This window comes from Dermacentor variabilis, chromosome 8, assembly GCF_050947875.1.
Source record: "Dermacentor variabilis isolate Ectoservices chromosome 8, ASM5094787v1, whole genome shotgun sequence".
In the NCBI taxonomy this organism is placed as follows: Eukaryota; Metazoa; Arthropoda; class Arachnida; order Ixodida; family Ixodidae; genus Dermacentor; species Dermacentor variabilis.
Window position 1 is genome coordinate 22,032,389 of NC_134575.1, and position 4,605 is coordinate 22,036,993.

Sequence of the window (4,605 nt, forward strand, 5' to 3'; positions counted from 1 at the left end):
ATTTCATCGGTCCCCGCTGCCGTGTCAAGTACGTTTGCTTATATTTTTTTCCAATAAAAGCTTTCTATACTTTCCAATAAAAGCATTCTATGATTATTATGCTAGGAATAACTTCGTGCCGAAGTTATCCCTAATAATGTATTTGATGTACTGCAGCCCATCGTCTCCTTTCTACACGTTACCATATTCATTAGTATAGCCGTTGGCGAATTTTCAATTGGAGCTCCGTGTGTTCCTACATGGTTCCAGAATCGTTCTGGGGCACCTTTGTCTTTTTTTTTTCGAAAGCTATGCACCCAACGTTCACTTGCGCATTTAGTTTTGTCTTGCACGAGCTCATTCGCCCCCCTTCTCTCTTCTTGGCATTTGTTGCGCCTAAGGGACAACTCTTCTTCGTGTAATCCCAACTTTATGGCATCTCAATTATCCCTAGAAGCCTGCTTTCGCTCCACCATAGCTCGCTTTATTTCGTTGTTTCATTGTTACCATAGTTTCCTCTTTCCTTTCCAACAATCTTGTTGCCGTGTCTGTCTTATTTCCTGCTGCACAACGTTGACGAATTCCATATATTCCCAGATCCTGTGGGAAAAGACGTATTTTTTTTGCCGCACAATGCTTACGCATTAGTAAACAATTCTGAGGATTTCTGTAGCCTTTTTTGCTTGATTCGCTTTCTACGGGTCTATTTTTTTGCAGTGACTATAATTATGTTGCATTTTTTCCTTAATTGCGTAATCCTGGCAGGAACCGAGCCTTTACCCATCACGAGTGTAGGGCTAGTATGTGCGTCTGGAGGTATGTGCGCCAGTAGCTATCTCTCTTTCTCTCAGGCGCCACAGGGCTAGAGGGCAGAGGGAGAAGTGGAGGGCCTTCATTTCAACGTGCTCCACTACAACAAGTAAACCTTCAGACACCTGAAAACTATCACACGTCCAAACAACCGTATCGCAGAGTTCGGCACCATTTAGCTACTGTTAATGTTCAAAGCATGCGCTAGCAATCTTTTTAGTTTGTAAGGCGTAAATGTGTACCTAAGTGCAATGGCGACAGACGGAATGCACATGTGGGAACCTACGTAAATGCAAGCTTTTGTGATGCGCCTATTCAAATGCGGCAAACAGTCTCGTCTCACGCACTACAGTTTGCCATATAACAATTGCTGAGACCAACACAGTATAACTGGTGGCCAGGTTATAGTTAAATCGTATTCAGGACTGCGTACATTCGACGCGCCTTAGAACTCTTAACAGCTGCACACGTGTACGTCACTACCAACCTTGCACGTTCTCATTTATCAAAGCGACATTTCTATACCACGTACCTATTATAAACTTGAGATTTCGCGCACACTGGGATGCACTTGCGCATCGTTGCGCAATCTTCGTTTTCTGTAAGATGCTTCAAAAGTCGCTTAGGTCAGCCTATACGGCTATAAAAAGATCACAGCTGATTGCTCAATCGAACTTGTGTACCAACGCAGCATTCCAATGCTAAACTGCTTCGGGTGCCAAAGTATTCTTTAGATTGATTTTTTTTCGCATTTCTTTAGTCTTCTGACTCAAGAAAAGCGCATACTTAAGAAAGACATACGAATCTTTTTTTTTCGGTTAATTATGTGAGCTGTATGAAACCTATGCGAGAACTCTGTACACGAGTATGAAAATTACAATTGTATCACGTTTAGTCACGCTCGATATGTCCGAAAGCACATATCAAGCCACGTGAAAAATATGTCTGTAAACGATTGTGAAAAACAACTAAACATGGGAACCCGCTACGTGGTTGCATGCACACATCTATAATAAACACTCAGCCTTTCAACTCCTTTTGAAAAAATAATTTAAACATATTACTCAGACTTTCCGCTCCGGAAAAATATGAAGTACTTGATAATGTAGGCGACATGCGTTAAATATTCATTTCCACGTAGAAATACTATAGTTTTTACCTGTGCTTTTCTTTATGATCCACTATCTTGGCATGAACAATTCTCCACAGAGAGCGTGAAAGGGCTAACCATTAGGACACGATGGTACGACGGCTTCTCGCCTTCGAACATCGCTCATTATAAAGAACAGTGCTTGCATCGCGGGTCAGTTTCTCACTTCCTTCCGAACAACTGAAACTTTGAGTCGCTGTATTAGGCTACGCTGCCTTTGCAGCCGGCGTATATTTTCGTTAGACGCATACCTGCAAAGTGAATACAGTTTTCCTGTCATGCTATCGCATCGAATGTTGGTGATTGATCATGCCAATGCACGTGCCATTTGCATTGGCACGTTTGTGCCACCAGCAAAATTAGGAGCGCAACCGACCATCACAAAAATTCGCGAAACAGCCAAATAAAGCCTATCGCCTGAAATGGACTCAACTGTACAGAAAATTTTCTATCAGAATTTCAAAGAAGTGATCAAACTTTTATCCGCTTCATTTCTAGCGTCTAAGCTGCAGAATTTTTTGTGGGCCCAGGTCAACAAACGATCGTTATGACTAATTTTCTCTCTAGTGGTCTTGGAAGCCGTTTCTACGATATGTTACATCTTAATCATCTATGTGCATGCCTTCAGATAATGATTTCCAAGCCCTGGCGTACCCGTCTTTCAAGGTAGTAGCATGTCAACTCCCACACAAAGCTGCCTTCACAATTTTCACATAAGCGATGTGACTGCTGTCCTCTTCGCTTATTGTGCCAGTCCTGCAGAATTCTTCGTACTCAGGTGATACAACTGCTTCTCCTTTGACATTTTGTCTGCATTCTGTTGAGATTGCAGACTCTGAGCGCTCCTTTTGTCAAGTTTTCAACCGTTATTTCTGTCTGAGGACTTTGATGACTTCACATATGTCAATTAGGAATATCGCGAACTAATTTGTGCGTTGGATACTATGAATGTTGTGGTGGCGAAGCATTAAGCAGATGACGTGAAAGGTCTTCAGAAAATGTGGAAAGAAAAAAATATGTTTAAGTTTAGCAACTAGGAATCAGAATTTCGAAAGCAGCAAAATGCTTTTCTGAATCACATAAGCAAAAAAAGAACTATTGTCAAAGTGAACGAAGTGCTCTTGCACCTTTCCACTCGACTGGAGTCGTATTCAAGCTTCCAAAAAGTGGAAACAAGAGGCGTCCATGTCTCGTCACATAATGATTTCCGCAATATTGTTGAAGCTCTTTGAGAGACGCTCGCAGTCCTATCAAACCCACTGCAATGAATACTGCTCACGACACGCCAGCGCCAATACTTCCTCCTGGTGACGCAACCATATGATCTCAATGGCACACAAAGCACACCGAATTTTTTCCAAAGGCTTATAAGTTGCGCCCAACCATTACCTCCCCTGCATTTCCCGTGGTTTGCCTACAGTAGTTCCCATTGTTATTGAGCCGAAAAGAACCACATGTTGCCCGATTACAGAGGAACAGTCAGTTTACCCAGGTGATATTTTGACTGCTTAAAGCAACACTACCATTTCGTATGCACTCCCTTTGCTTACATTGAGAACATAGGCATTTCTTCCTGTGAGCAGAAAGTGGCATATTTCAAGCTGGGAAGTCTCCCGACTGTGAGGTCTATTGCAGGTATTCTGGTAATGAACTCTTTATGAAAATTGTGCGCTATGACGTTAACAGTTTGAAGAACCAAGTTGCGCATTCATAAAAGACAGCCACAGGAAAAGGCGAGGAAGACGGAAAGAGCACACTTTTCTTCTCTGTCGCCTTTTCCTGTGGTTGTCTTTTTTGATTGCGCTACGTGGTTTTTCAAAGCAATGCACCAATTAGCCCCGCAAAAAGTTCTTCTAAACTATCTGACGTTAACGGCACAATCATATTACACCTAATAGGCTTTCAAACTGGTAAACATAAGCTTTTATGATTTGTCCGTCCTCAAATTTGTTGCATAATGTAAAGCTTTCTCGCAGAGATCTCCTCAAGCACATCTTTGTTTCTAACCTATACCAATGACCTAACTTCTCATACATTTCCAACTTGGCGCATTGTATACGCAGACGACGCTACTGTATTTTCTCATGATAAATATGTCAATGTTCTAATCTAAAATTTAACAAGTGAGTTCCTGACTAGCAGAGCGGAAGCCGAGTTATGAGGAATGCTTTGAAACCTTCTTTCAGGCTTTTCAATTCGCGACATTGTAAGTTTTCCCTGACTCTGCCACTTCGGATGACAAATCTGTTCTTACTCCGTCCGATAATCTCGATTTCGTATCAGTTAATGTTGCTGCTAACTTCACGAAATCCATCATCACAATTGTTCCATCTAAAAAAAAACTATTGCTACGCCATACGCGCCCTGCTGAAACATCGAATTTATGTTATGCTCAATATGCTAGCCCCTAGATAGAAATTATTTCGCAGCCTTGATAATTCGTATAGCACCTGGTGTTATCACTCTTATTCGCTTCACGAAAGTCATTTGATAAAACCTAAAACAGAAGCTCTTCGAATCATTACATGTACTCCTCACACATCGACACATCTCCACATTCTCAGTCGCCTTACAACCTTGCCTATAGGGAACCTCTATCTCTATATATGGGCCTTCTGTTCTTTAGGGTCTACCACGGCATTCTTGTTTGAGGTGTATATCCGCTA